This window comes from Gallus gallus, chromosome 4 (assembly GCF_016699485.2).
Source record: "Gallus gallus isolate bGalGal1 chromosome 4, bGalGal1.mat.broiler.GRCg7b, whole genome shotgun sequence".
In the NCBI taxonomy this organism is placed as follows: domain Eukaryota; kingdom Metazoa; phylum Chordata; class Aves; order Galliformes; family Phasianidae; genus Gallus; species Gallus gallus.
This window is the reverse complement of record NC_052535.1, coordinates 54,309,722-54,325,829: the sequence shown is the minus strand read 5'-3', so window position 1 is coordinate 54,325,829 and position 16,108 is coordinate 54,309,722.

The following is a 16,108-nucleotide window of genomic DNA, read 5'->3' as shown; positions in this document are numbered from 1 at the left end:
TTTCTGAGTTTTAATAAGCTGCTATTTACCCTGGCAGAATTATATACAGATCACTGTATTTTGGATGTGCATTAGCAGAGTTCGATATAACTGCTCTGTATTTAACTTCAAATGAATAGCAGTGTAAGTACAGGGTTGGATGACAGCTGGTAGATGGGTAACATTCAAACACTATCAACAATAGCTTTATTTTTTCTTGTGACCTTTGTCATAGTTTCTACTCCTTTGAATGCTCTGCCATAAACTGTGTACCAGAGGGTAGAGATCAAAGTGATTTAGGACTAAGTTCACAGCTACAGTAAGGGCATTTCCAAGGCACAGTGTATTCTTCCAGATATTAATTTGACCATCTGCATCTCACTTCAGTATTTATTATTTTCTTCTCCTTTTATTATCTGCCATTACTCATGATCTTCCTTCCAGACACTGTAGTGTGTATGAAACACATCATTTTTTTTTTTTAAAGCATATATACTTCCTGAAAAAGTACACTTAGCTGAAAAAGTGCATTGTAATAAATGCTCACCTTCATGTGTGCAAAATGCTCACAGAACACAGAAGATCTGAGACAAGTAGAGAGCAAGACAAAAAAAATTGCAAGAGATAAAAGTGTTAGAGAAGCAGATAGATACTATTGTGTGAGACTGCAGGATGTGGTAGGTTCCCACACTTTTTTAGGGATTGGTGGTCTCTGGAACATGTGATGCCAGATCCTGTACAGACACATGGTCCTGCACAAGCTCTTGGCAAAAGACTTCATCAAAAGGTACTCTGGTAAGTACTCTGAAAAGACTTTGCTGTGCCTATTTGTGCCACTGGAGACTCTGTGCCCTGATCAAGCCATGACAATAGGAAAATAAAATCAAAGATTTATTTTTCTATCCTCTTTTATGAAACAGCTGAGTGGACTAGCACTGTGTAAACACCCTGGAATATGAAGAACCTATACACACCTTTAAGTAGCTGCAGTAAATAAGCTGGCTGGTAGATTTCATTTATTTTCTGCTAAAATACAGTCAATTTGTCACTAAACACTTCAACCTTACTTACAGAATACTATCATGTTTTTTATATCTCAAGCTTTTCCAAAACTGTGTGGTTTGATTGGGATTGGCTGTAACTATTTCTGTTTCCTTAGCTGATGAAAGCACAGATGCATCTGACACAAAACTCAGGCTGGGACAATTGCTAAGTCAGTACCCATGAGCAGTTATACGTAAAATTGTTTGCAAATCTTTACTTCTGGTGCAACTTAATCTTCATTAATAGGAAAGGAAGGATCCTACAGTGCACAAGTTCTAACAAAGTAATTACCATTTTGAAAAAAAAGTCACTAACATTCCCGAAAAAAAATATTTCATGTATTCTTTCAGTGTCCAACTTCCAAGCTCTGAACAGTAAGTCAAGCAGCACTTGAACAAAGTCTAGCACTGTCCAACAGAGGGCAATGGTACACAATTCACATAAAGATAGTAACCTATGGGCTTTCACTGACAAGGACTCTATTTCAATAGAGAAGACGCGGTAGAGTTAGAGGAGATCACCAGACACCAACCAATGTAATTACCAGCTAGCCCATGTTTACACAGTAACAGAAGTGGAACTTAAGTGCTATAAAACTGAGCTAAATAAGAGATAGGAGGTATTAACAGTGTGCTACTTTATTACCATCACATAGATACTAGCTAATTATTCCTGACCTCAGTACCATGGCATGGATAGATATTATTATCTCACTTTACAAATGGAAGAAAATACGACAGTGAAAGATCACATGAATGGCCCAAGGCTGTTTAGACAATAGACTCCAATGCAGACGTACCTGGCATGCTTAAAAACTAGTACAATTTCATTCTTACAGCCCAAAAATAAACGCCAAGGTGTAGCAATTAGACAGATCAATATGACAGGAAAGGCATTATAACAAAGGTGTGATGACAGAAGGACCAGCACAATAGAAAAGTGCTATAAAGGAAGGGAAGAAGATTGCCCAACTATATCAGAAGACTCCAGGTTCTCAGGGGAAAGCTTCACTAAAGAGAAATCTCCAGAAAGAGATCCTTCCCCATTGGCAATCAGCCCTTAAATGAGGTCTAAAAGAGGTGCAGCCAGGCTCCACCCCTTCTGGTCACACAGGTGAATTGCCTTCAGCTGTGCTCCCAGGGCTGACAGAGTCCTTTCCTTTCCCCAGCAGCTTAATCAGTGGTTCAGGCCATGACTCAGCAGTTACCATACACAAGGAAACTCCCAATCAATTGAAGAAACAATCTAAAAACTGCATTGCAGTCTCCCAGTACATAAGAGAGAACACATAAACAGGAGGGAAATCACATTTTTAAATGGGTAGATAGTGATGGTTTTAAACTAAAAGAGGAGACATTTAGATGTTGGGGGAAATTTTTCACGTAGAGGGTGATGAGGTGCTGGCACAGGTTTCCCAGAGAAGTTGTGGATGTTCCTCCTGGAGATTTTCATAGCCAGGTTGGATGGGGCCCTAGCAGTCTGATCTAGTGCTTGATTTAGTGGATAGCAACAGCAGGGGTTAAAGATCCAGATGATCTTAAGATGACGTCACTTCCAAATCATAGAATCATAGAATCGCTAAGGTTGGAAAAGACCCACAGGATCATCCAGTCCAACCACTCGCCCTTCACCAATGGTTCTCACTAAACCATGTCCCTCAACACAACATCCAAATGCTCTTTGAACACCACCAGGCTCGGTGACTCCACCACCAAATCAAAACATTCTGTGGTTTTAATTTCTATATGTTATTTTTCCCAGTGAAATGACATGGAAGAACAGCTTCTGTCAGGGCTCAGATGAAAGGGATTAATTAATTTCTGGGGAAATAAATTTTTATCTCTTGGTTCTCCATCCAGTAAAGCTCCAAGTCCTGCACCGATGACTTTGATTTTTGCTGTGTATTTTTTGAGGGAGATGGAACTGTAAAGAAAACATGAAGTTCCAGACCTCCCTCGTTACTGCTTTAGCATTCAGTATTTTCTTTTTCCTTTCTGGTTGCTGTCCTAAGAAAAAGAGGAATTTGGAAAAGTAAATAATCTGCAAAAACTGGCAGTTTTGATTTGATTTTACCGATAAGCCTCATGTGAATGAAAATGTATAAAAGCATTGGTACAGCAAGTACTGTTTCACCAGGCGCAATGCCCACATTCAGTGTGGTTAAAGTAATGGAGAAATTACTCAGTAAAGTGAAACACACATGTACAATTCCATGATGTGTTCCCATACAGTGTAAGGACTCAATTCCACATCTGTAGGATATCAAGACTGAGAATGGAAAATATCTGTGGCATGGTTGGACTCTCGTAAAGTGGAAAATATGAGAAGCTAGGAGTTTTGTTTTCTGTTAATCATCTAACAAGCCCATTAGTCCTGCAGTGCCTCTAAGCTAGGTTAATCGGTGAAGAAAGAAGTAACGGCAATTACATTAATATGGAATAAAGCATTTTTCAAGAGTGAAATATTCCTTGTCCTATTTTAAACTATTTCTTCTTGTGGCCATCTATGCAAAGATCTATGCATAGCAAAATATGGAGCAATACTTGGTCTTTGATTCTCCATGTTTTACAGCTATGTACTTCAATTCACAATTATTTGCAGAGTAAATAGTAAACGTTCTTATTAGTAGTAAATTAAAGGGGTAGTTTGAGGATGCTGTAATCTGGATGTATTAACACAGCAAATGGTACTCCTAAGCCTGGTGTTAATACTTGGTAAAAACAGTTTCCAGCCCACCATGCACCTTTCATAAATACTGCAAAATATGGACTTTGTATGTCAATCTGCTCCCTTGACAATCTTTTGTCCATGACCAGTAACAAATAAAGGAAAAAATGGCAGAAACATGGAGTTAGTCATAAACTTAGAATTTTTCCCCAGAACAATCACACACCAGATGCACAAACATTACAGTAATATTTTGTATTTCATAGTGGTCAAATTGGTATAACACATTAACACTTCCTCATCTGTGATGTGTTATAGTTTTAAAGTTAACACTTGCTTAAATTAATCATATGGTTTCCATTCTCATGTAACAAGGTTATGTATGACAACAAGAGTCAATGAGAAAACTTCTGGAAGATAAGATCATGATGCATCTTGATGATGTGGTAACATAGAAATGGTATTTCTAATACAGTTCTTTTGCATTAACTTAAAAAAAAAAAAAGGAATAACTGATTGATTATGTGCTCTGTACATATCAGCCATGAAGTACTCCAATTAACTTGTCAGTTAATTGTTGTAGCCTTTAACTCGTTATTTTAGTCTTTCCAGTTAACGTCACATTCTGAATAAAAAGGTGAAATGGCAGTTACTGAAAAACACTGGTCTATGTCGTTTTGTAACTTATAAGTTAATTGGATCACTAGAAAATATCCGAACACTGGAAATGTCACAAAGCAGACCACTGACATCATCAGTACAATTTTACAAAAGCTCTTTTCAGATGGTCACCAAGGATTTGCACCACTGAATGCAGGAACTGGTTCCCTAAATGTGAGATTGAAAAAAAAAAAAAAAATCCCACATAAGAAATCTAATTGATATTTTTCTTACAGTGATGACAGTGCTGAATCTTTTTCAAATCAGGCTTTAGTTTCTGAAAGAAGAGTTTCCATCATCATATGGGGACAGCTTTGGTAGTAGGCAAGGGCATGTCTTTTCCACAGCAAAATTGACACAAATAAAATCAAGAATTCTTAAGTTTCTTTGATAATGAAAACACCGGGTGGAAAAGAAGTTCAGAGACCTGTAATTCCAAAAATGGGGTCTGCATCTCATTTTTTATTCTGAAAAAACAAATAAACAATATACCATATTGAGTCTGTGTAATTACACAAACACCTTGAGAAAGTCAGAGACAGACTTTTGCACAAGAAGAATGTAAATTCTCAGAAATTAATCTTTCCTTGGAGGCCAAATATGAGATTTACTTTCCATGTACAATCCATCCCAAACTCTTACTTTAAAGGAAAATTCACTATTCTGAGGACAAACCTTCAACAGATCTGTTAACTTGAGAAAACAGACCACTGGATATAGATTCAGTTCCCTGAGAACCATTTACAACCCGCTTTTAACCAACCTTTAACTTATTTCAGTCTTCCCTATTAATGTCACATAATGAATAAGAAGAAAGGTGAATTGATGATTCCTGAATGCTGGCCTATGTTTGTGGTTTTGTAAACAGTAATCTCCATGTCAAAAGTCCTTTAGCCCAGTATTGCATTGTGAATTCTAAAAATAACCTAACCTCTGTATTTACAGTCTTGGATAAGGTAAGTCACTAAATTCATGTTCAAATAAAAATGACTTTTCGGAAGTGTTGAGGACCAAAAACCAATAACATACATAAATGCTCATCATGTCTTAAAATCAGCCTCTTTGTTTTGTGGCTGCATGCATTTCAGACATCTTGATTTTAAATGTTTTCTGAAAACAGTCTCACTGAAGTCAGGGACAATCTTAAATAGAAGTTTAGAGGCATGCTGTTTTTGTCAGTTGCATAGCTGCTTTCTAGAAAGAGCTGCTTTTCCAGCAAAAGTATTTTCAGAAGTAGATATGCTGTGATAGGCTGAAGGATTTAATATTACTTAAGATTCGACTGTAGGTCTCCCTATAATGAATACATGCAGTTTCCATTGACATTCAAAGGAGCTATGCACGTACTAAAGTGGAAATCTTTTTTGGCAAGTGACACTACCACACAGCATTGCAATCCACTGAGTACAGAGACAAATCCTGGTTTCATACTTTTGCACTAGCAAAGCTCCCATTAGCTGACACTCCCTTCCCTGAACCAATCACATATATACTTGTTCTGATTTAAATATGTTCCTGTGCAGGAAGGACAGCAGAGGATAATTTATTTTCACATAAAAAGATGAGCAGCTATAATGATTAATGTGAACATAATTTTCATAATACTGGTATACTAAAAACAGAAAGAAATATGGGACATGTTATGTAATGTGTTCTTATTGAAATATGCTGCATGTTCCCGAAAGGAGGTTTAATCCTGCTGTCTCCAAAGTGAACAGGACCTTTGCCACTGGTGGGGACCTCAGCTGCTTTAAATCACAAATTAATTTCCACTAATTTATTCTAATTTGCAGTAAAATAATCCTGTGCGTACCATATCAAGAACAGGTTAAGGACAAAAAAAACCTACGCACAATAGCACAGCATCCACTGCGTGACATAACCTCTATTCCTACTTTGTCAAGAACAATATCATCCTTGTGACATTTCGGCCTAACGCTACACTACAGCTGAGGGTAAAGCAGCATTAAAACAGCTGCCCTCAGTCACGCCTGCAAATTCTTCCAGACTTTGAGACATTAATCTGAATTACTTATAAAAAGCAACTCTACCCAGAACAAGTGTCTTGGAAAGAAACCACTGTTACCTAAGATGACATCTCTTGGAACTATGATGAAGTTTCCAGGATAGACTCATCGTAATTCAAGGGATTATAACATGCCCATAGCATTTTTTTCCTCAGGGCAGCAGGAATATAATAGTTTCTCAATTTTTCTTGTAAAACAGGACTTAGTGCCTGGTCACATGTACTTGTGCATATGTCTGCATCAAGAAATTTTAATTTACGTTTTTAGTCCAAGTCAACTAAGTCACTGGGATCAGCTTTTCAAACTAGATTACAGACTACAGTGACTTAGGAAGGGATTTCCTAAGGGCTGGAGCACCTCTCCTATGAAGACGGGCCGAAGGAACTCGGCTCATTCAGCCTGGAAAAGGCTGCAGGGAGACCTCATTCTGTCCTTCCGATATTTAAAGGGAATTTATTAACACAAGAGAAATCAACTTTTTACAAGGGTAGATAGTGATAGGACAAGGAGGAATATTTTAAAACTAAAGAAGGGAAGATGTAGATTAGGTGTTAGGGCAAGTTTTTTACTGAGAGTGGTGAGGCGCTGACACAGGCTGCCCAGAGGTTGTAGATGCCCCGTCCCTGAGGTGCTTAAGGCCATGTTGGACGGAGCCCTGGGCAATCTGATCTAGTACTAGATTTAGCAGCAGGCAGCCCAGCCTGTTGCAGGGGGCTTGATGATCCTCAAGGTGCCTTCCAACCCAAGCCATTTTATGACGACTTTGTGATTCTATGATTATATTCTTCGTGAAGACAAAGGAACCTGTCCGCAACATGAATAAACAAAGAAAATCCTGATTTGGAGGACAACCATCTCTGGCAACAGTTTGTAATTACAGAAGAGAACAATATTCCCCTTTCTGGGAGAATTCAGCTGGCTTAAAAAACTATAGGAACAAACATATACCAGTAAGTTTACATCCCAATAACTTTACCACTTTAGAGGATAGAGTTAGAACAAGTGATTAATGAACTTTGAGATTCCAAAGGAACATTGACATTGGTTATGAAACCAAATGTCCACTGAAGTACTGTGTGCAAGCCCAAGGCAAGATGATGAACTGGAGAGGGGACCAAGCAATGGAGAAGCAAACTGAAACAAAACCAAACACCTGGTTTTAGCAAAACTTTGCATAAGAACAGAAAAAATTAGATTTAAGACTGCTGATGACATGTTTCATATACCTAGACTTCCTGCAGTTGTTTTATATTTTATTTATCCTGAGGTTTTTCAATGTGGCTTTTTTTATCTGCATCATCTATTTTCACTTGTTTATTTCATATGTTATAGGAAACACGATTACATTATACTTTTGTTTCAGGAAAAAAAGTGTTTAAAATAACTGAAGCACACCAGAAATAAAACACTTTCTGTGCTAACCTTCCACAGAGTGCTTCTTGACGGATGGCAACCATAAAGCTTAGTATCAACCACAAATGTTTTGTCACAGCAGGGGTACCTATGGCTGCCAGCCAAACTGCTTGTTTTTGAAGTAAATCAAAATGTTGATAACTGTTCTCTTTCTTTAGGGTGGAAAAAAGAAAGCACAAAAGCAAGCCTTTCCACCTTATTTGTACTGCTTTTTTTATACAAGTGTTTTCCTGCCAACTTCTTCCTTAGAAAATATTTGGCCACCTGATTGTTGTATTTTTTTTTCCTCCCCTCTCTGTATGACCGTTTCCTGCCAACACAGTTCTTGTGAGCGCACGTCACAGTGTTCCTACTCAGCCATAATTCCAGCCTTTTGGCCTTTACGCTTTCTGCCTTTATTTTCAGGTTGGCAGTTATGTTTATTTTAAAATCTTTTCACCGTGAAAGACTACATAAGCCATACTTAATAAAAACAGGCCTGATACAGCTCATGCAATATCACAAACTTTTCTTTCTGCTCAAATTTGTTTCTAGCTCCGGAAGCTTTGCCCAGTGAACTTCCTTTCTGCTGAAGCAGTCTAGAACTTGTGCTTCAGCTTGCTTGGAACAGTAAGCCCATAAAAATCCAAGCATGCAGAAAATTAAGCAGGTGTTTATTCGTAGGCTTATTTTTGTTTAAACCATGAATTACTCTCTTAACTGATTATTCTCAGCTTTGTTTACCAGTGTTCACCATTTTAAGGTTGATTTTTAAGTGGTGGAATTTTATTCTGTTTATTTTTAAGGTTTCACGCTGTCTTGACTTAAAAACAAATGTGAACTATAAAACAAGTACAACAAACATTCACTCAGCTCATAACAGAAGACTCATTGACTGGATATATTAGCTTCAAACCACTAAATTTTATAGCAGCTAGTCAGATTTACATGATAAGTGTGGTGATTGAGTTCAGAATGTCAAAAAACTTTTAAAGATGTTCTCAGGTAAGCGTTGTCAAAAACAGGTTGAGGAACCCTTTAAAGTTAAGCAGTAATACTGGACAAAGGTTAGGTCTGAATACTCCTATGTCTGAGTCTGCACTAGCTTTGCTGATCGTAACAGCACACCCATTACGCATGTAGTAGCCATGCCCAACTCAGATCAATCCCTCCCATGAACAAGAGCTGCACCCAGCTAACTTTTCTGGAGGTTCCTCTGATTCACAGTAGTTTAAGTGATGGAAAAGCCACATCCACATTTCAGTGACTGCCTCCAAACTTCTACTGAAAAAACAGTTGCAGAATGAGCTCCACCAGCATCACTGAGCATAACTGACAAGCTTATAGCTGTCTTTACAGATAGAAAAGAATTAAACGTACATTCTTCATGTCCATATTTTTTTCTTTCTACAAGTCAGGTCTGAGGAAGAGCAGCAAAGCAGGGCCAGAGCATCAATGCTGTTAAGAGATCAGGATTTAATCTCAAATTTCAAATTATTCTTTTTAATTTCCAACTCCTGCATACAAAAGAATCCCACCTTTCCTCAGAAAGTGAGTTCCTACTCACAGGAAACTGAGAAAATGAAGTACATGTCAGAAAAAGGTTTGCATGTACCTTACCCCAGGGGGGGTTAAAAGCACACATTATGTATAAATCACCGTCCAGACAATAGCTGGAAATACTAGGAAAATAAGCATGAAATTACTCACATGGATGTGTAGATCAAGTAGAACCAATGAAACTCAAAAATTCGTGCATACATTGAGGTTTAAGTTGGATTTTAAAATACTTTAAAAACATGCTATATAGTTAATGATTATAATAACATTTTACACTCAAGTTTCCATCTTTAATTTCACCTTCAAATAAGACCCCAAACCCTAAGACAGTCTGGAATTTGATATTTGGCGCACCTCGGCAAACAGAAGCCACTTACTCTCATAGCAGATTGGTAATTTTAGAGACTTTTCTTTGAACTCTTTTTTCTTTCAGAATGGAAATATAAAATAGAAGAAATATGCAGTTAAACCACTATTGCTTCCTTTGAAAGCTACAGTACCAGTATCAAAAGTTCACAAAATAAAAACCATCAGATATTTGAATTTTGTAGGGAAGGCAGCCAAGTAGATTCACTGAATATGGAGAAAGGAAGCTACAGTTAAATGATGTATGAAAAAGACTAATTTCCAAACAAACACCGACCTGCCAAAGATGCATACAAATATTCTACTTGCCATACAACAATTAAGAGTTAAGACTTCACCCTTGAAGAGATTCTCATGTAGGCATAGTGTCACAAGCACATGTTGTATCAAACTGTAATCTTGTAAGCAGTGAGAAGACTTGCATCCTTTTGATGAAAGAAAAAAAAAACACCACAAGCAATATGTCAGCTTTGCAGTGCAGCAGACTACCCACAGAAATGAATGTGTTTTCAAGGAGTGATCATCAGAAAATGCATGTACTAAATTAAAGCTTCCTGGACAGCTGCTGGCTCTCATTATGTATTTGACAGCACAGGCCTGTGCTTGTGGTCTTATCTCTTGGGATTAAATGAGGCTCTCAGCTTTCTGTGGTTTTCTCCCCCCCCTCCCCAAATAACCATCTTATACTCTCAAAGACTGGAAGTAAAGCATGAAAGTGTGAAACAAGTGTAAAAGATACATCTTGAGAAGTCCCCCCAAATCTGTTATTCACACAGGCTAAACTGGAAACATCTTAGCAGAAACACAGCATCCCAGCGGCTGCTGAGGCAACAGCACCACACTGAGTGAAAGGCAGTGGCAATGTCGTGCCTTCAAGAAGAAAGGACGCTCTACCCTATCATTACCCATGCATGGAACATAGATTTCTAATATGCACATCTTCAATAGAGAACGGTTCTATAGCATGGGAAAAACACTGTTGAAGAAATGTTCCTTGCTCCTTGGACCTACCACTATGGATTATTTTCCTTGAACCAAATATAGAACACAGTCTGCAATGACTTATAACCACAAAACCATGCATTTCAATGAGGGGAAATATTTAGCAAGTGGCAACCTAGGATGATTAAGCCAGCTGATGATCAAGGAAAATATTTACCTTTTTTCTTCCTGTTGTTCATTTTATTTCATAGACAAGACTGTTAAAACAGGAGGGTTTGGGGCTATTTTAAGCTTTCTATGTAAATTATTTCCAGATGTGATGTGCCAGAGGTAGATCCTTCAAAATAAATGATTTTCTTTAAACAAACTTGAGGATAAGCATGAGAATATCAAAGACCTCAGCAAAATGATAGACTCTGGATCTTAAACAGAAAGGCTTTTTTTTTTTTTAACCAATATTTTGAAAAATCTTTCAAACACATTCTGCACTATTGAATAGTTTATAACAATGCCTCAAAAGTATTTATCTCTTGGCAGTCCGTTCAATGAATCCATAGAAAAACTACCAACTCAGAATAGTTGCAAACTATTCTATTATAAACATATTATTATAATTAAAGTTTACAGAAATTACGTATCTAGTTTGTAATTATTAATTACTCAATTATTTCTTACTGATAAATAATAATTTCATATCAAAATTCAGACATAGAATTGACTGAAAATCTTCAGGTTTTTTTTTTGTTGTTGTTGTTTGTTTGTTTTTCCCAACAGAAAAACAGCTTTGGATGAAAAAGAGGTTGCTATTAAAAATCCAGAACAAGTTTTTATGAAGACATACACATAAAAACAGTTAGCAATGAAAAAGGGAGATGGAAATATTCTAATTTCCATCTACCAAGATTTTTTTTTTAAGGTTAAAAAATGCAAACACTTCATTTCTTGAACCACAAAAATGATATTTCTTTCCCTCCCTAAGCAAAACTTAGTACCATATATGTTTAGGATTTTTTCTCCCATAATGAAGATAGGAAACCCTGTACTACCTGGATTCTGGCTCCACCCCTTCCGGTCACTCAGGTACATTGGATGCACCTGAGCTCCCCTGGGTTGGCCCTGCCTTCCCACCAGGTGCTCAATCACTGCTTCAGGCTGTGACTTCACATTTCCACTACAAATGCAATGGGAAAGGGGCAAAATGGGAGGAAGAAGAAAAAAGAAAATAAAGTAGAAAGGAAAGGGGAATGGAAAAGAGAAATGGGAAATGGAAAGGAAAAGGACGACTGCGTGTAGTTCAAGATTTTTCCCCTTGCTAATCTGGGTTTCCTTTCAGGAAAGTTACACAATTCAGAGACAGCAAGTATGGTGAGAAAGATCCCAGAAGAGCTGGAAAGGAAAGGACAAAAGGAAGGAAGGAAAATGCTTACTTGATCAAAATAAAGTGACATAATGTAAGAAGATAGGTAAATGTTGACCTTGTTCACAGGCTGACTCAATCACTCCAGTTTTCCATGTGCTAAATAATACTTCCCCTCACTGAAATGCATGGTTTGATTTTTTTTTTTTTTTAATGCTACTGTAATACTTTCACCTTCTTAACCTTTATTCATCATTATGGACATTCAGTTAGTCACACACATACATGAATCATGTTTTAGAAATTTAACAATGTGGCTCTTCTTTAAGCAATGTGAAAGAAAATGGCATTTAGCATTATCAGTTCTTGATTTCCAGCTACAACAGTTAAATATTCTTTCTCCCAACTGCCATGACATATGTTTATTTTTCATTCCATTAAGGACAAAATCTTGAGACAAGTACTAGTAAGTTACATGCTAGGTAAAAACGTCTATTGGTAAGATTACTTTTTCTGTCGTCTGCACGTTGCCGTTGCTTCCTTTTTGGAATAAGATATCCTGTTCAAGTCCAACAATGCAGTAAGTGACAACAGATAACATTAAAAATATATATCAAAATAAGCACAACTACTAAAAACATTCTTACAACTCCAATCAGAAGCACTTTGGCAAAAACATTTGTACTAATAAGTAGGATTAATTCAGAAACTAGTAAGTAGAATGAACTTCCAAACATTTCAGTGTTTTTGTCCACATTTTTTCCCCGTGGCCACCAAATGTGAAATCTTATGTTCTTATATTACTTCCAGCATCAATATACTGAAATGCTGCAAACAAAATCAGGTGAGGTTCCTGGATACATAAGTGAAAGGTTGTGAAAATCTTAAACAAAACCAAAACGTACATTTGTAGCTGAAATACGTGAGTACTGTGCTAAGAGTAGAAGCTGATTGCAGTACAAATTCCAACAAAAGCAAAAAGAAAAAAAAGGTATCTAATAGGTTAAGTAGTGGGATTGGTACATAATGATTGCTTATTTCTAGTGGATATCCATATTCAAAGAGTGTTGCACAAAAACAAAGGCTGAAAGAGAAATCTAAAGTCATCAAGTTAATATACGCGTTCTGAGGCTGGGTCCAGTACATCTGAACTACATGCTCTTGAAAACTGCTGAAAAATTTCTCTCCAGCACAGTGGTAAGCAACCAGGCCCAGTGTCAGCTGTCCCAGAAAGAAAGCTCTTAATATTTCATCAATACTTCTGAAATAAAATCAGTTGATTATTTTTTGTTTCAAATTTTGTGAGCAAGATGAGAGTCCAGGTTACGGAATCATTTCACATGCTAAGAGACTGATATCATGACACAAGTCTTTCTTGTCTTTGGTAAGCCAAAAACACCTGAATCCTGTCATTCTTTCCTCACAGGTAATAATCCTTAGCATGTGTTGCCTGCATTTCATCCAGTTCTTGACATCTTTGTACTTATTTAAAGACAATCAAAACGTTCCAGTTCTTTGGTATCAGTAAAATGAGATTATCTTACTTTTGATATACTGTTCATAGTATATGAACATATAGTTTGACCTGTTCCATAGGTCAAAATATCACCCTATTTTGTGATTCAATGTAATTCTGCTATGTTGTTTTTGAAGCTATTCCTTGATTTTTCCTTCTTGTGTGAATCTAATTTGCATTTTATTTCTTAGTTTATTGTTTTGAATAATTTCACCAGTTTTTCTGTGTGATTTTGAACAGGACTCCTGTATTTCTCAGGAGCTTGCAGCTCTCAAAAAACAACAGAGAGCTGATTGTATATACCAGCACAGTATTGCAAAAGCACAAATTGTTCATGTAATTTTTATTCTGTCAAAGAACTAGTAAATGGAAACTGTAATAGATTAAACCCTGGACTATCCCATTGGGGATGGCTCTTGCTATGTCCTCCTAGATAAAAAATTCAAGCTTAAAGACAACTTCTAAGTCAATCAGTTGAATGTCCACTCCATAATTTCATTAGAATTGCATTAAATTCTTTCCTTGTTCATCAAGATAATGAAGTATTTAAATTCTTTCACCCTTTCCCAGGGTGGCATTTAATTGATACTCTCTACTTCATTATTCGTATTATTAATGAGAACACTGAGCAGCACGAACCTTGACAGACTGCCTTTCAGTTCCAACTGCCAGCTTGGTGGTGAATCACTAATTCCTAGAGTATGAGTTTCCCATCAGCTGCATAGGAGTTTCAAGAACATTTGTTCTTTTAAGTGTGGCATGCTATCAAAAACCTAACAATAGTCAAAATATTTATGCCTACTGCTTAGCCCTTTCATCACAGCCTGTCAACTACTGTCAAATAAAAAAAGTGAATTGGTTTCATAAATTTCTACTGGAAGTTTCCCAGCAGCTTATTATCTTGATGATGCTTAGAAACTGATGTTTCAGTCAATTATATTTGAGGGACATAGAAGAGGTTTAAACCTGTTTCCCTTACAATGCTATCCACTTAAGATAGTTACAGAAAAACTGAAGTTAAAACAACACTGATATTTCTTGTGTGTATGGAAAGTGGAAATTCTGTAAATATTCTGTGATTACATACATCTTTGTATCCCTTATCACCTCAGTACAGTCCTTGACAGTCTTGGGAAAACATGTTATGAATTATAGAGAATGTAACTTATGTTAGAAGAGATCTCTGGGGGTTCAATCCCCTGTTCAAAGTATGAGGTCAAGTTGCACATGGCTTTGGCCAGTTAGGTTTTCAGGAAACAAAAAAGCAGCATTCTGATTGAATTAAAACTGGATGTCGTACCATGCTTCACATTTTTTCTTCACTTTAGTTTCATTATCTTGCCTGCTAATATACTAAAACTTCTATTCTCAAATACGTAACAGGAACTGAAATGTTCACTATATGCTTTTCAAATTCACTCATATAGAGTGAATGAGAGAGATGAGAATGACCTATTTTCATTTTTATTTTAGAAGTATCTAGAAGTCTACACTAGTCTTGCCTTCACTTTGCAAGAGAAATCACTGAAAGCCTCACATGGGGGCAGAGTAACCTCTTCAGTCAAATAGATAAGACTCAACCAAGACTTTGATCATGCTTGCTGGTACTGTTGTAAGTGGCTGAATCAGGCACAAAAATCTTGATTAACCAACATTTAATACCAGCAGTTAGATTCTGACAGTAAGGATTAAAATGCAACTCTCTTTGGGGCAGAGAGATCTAGGATCTCAGAAGGATGTTTTGAAAAGCTAAGCCTAGGAGTAGAAAGCTTGAAGAAAAAGATAAAGTAATTGTTGGTTGAAAGCCTTCCAGGACATTTTATCAGGCACATACATTGTATCTGTCTCAGTCTGCTTCTTGCTTGAAAAGTTATAACCACTACACTGGTGTATTTTATTACTTTCCAGATTCAATTTATATGCAGAATTCCTTTCTCCTATCATATCAGGATCCAAGCTTCCTAGAGCAAAACCAAATCTGAATCAGAAATACAAAAGCTATCTCATCTTCCTATTACTGCCCATAATTCAGTTATATGTGTTGAGAAGAAAGGTTGAGGGAGGGAAACTTTCTTTCTGCCGCTATTTCTCTTTGCTCAAAGTTTTTTGCTGTTATTAACATTTGTGCTCCACACATTTCTTTGACAGGATGGCACAACAGTATCCTGGAATGCTGAATTTGACTACCTTTCAGACTACTGCAGGTTTCTCTTCCTAATGCACAAGGAAAATGATAAGATTTTGATTAACAGTTAGGGGCGTGTGTGTTTGTTGAGAAATTACTCCCAGTCATTTGTAATACTGAAAATTACTCTCTACCACTTATAAAACTGAAAAAGAACTCATTTCTTTTTCAGAACAGACTTTGTGTATCAGCCATCTGCTACTGACTTTAGCCATCAACCACTATTGAAGTATGGTTTCATCTTTCAGTAAGGATTAGCCCATGCCATTCTCATCCGATCTAGTCTTGTTCATCCACATATTTAATACTGTATTTTTAAATGTCTCCTTCCTGCTTATAAGACAGAGATTATTATTCTCAGAGGTGATGAGGAGATGATCTGTATGAGTACGAGGGGTGCATTCCACTGAATT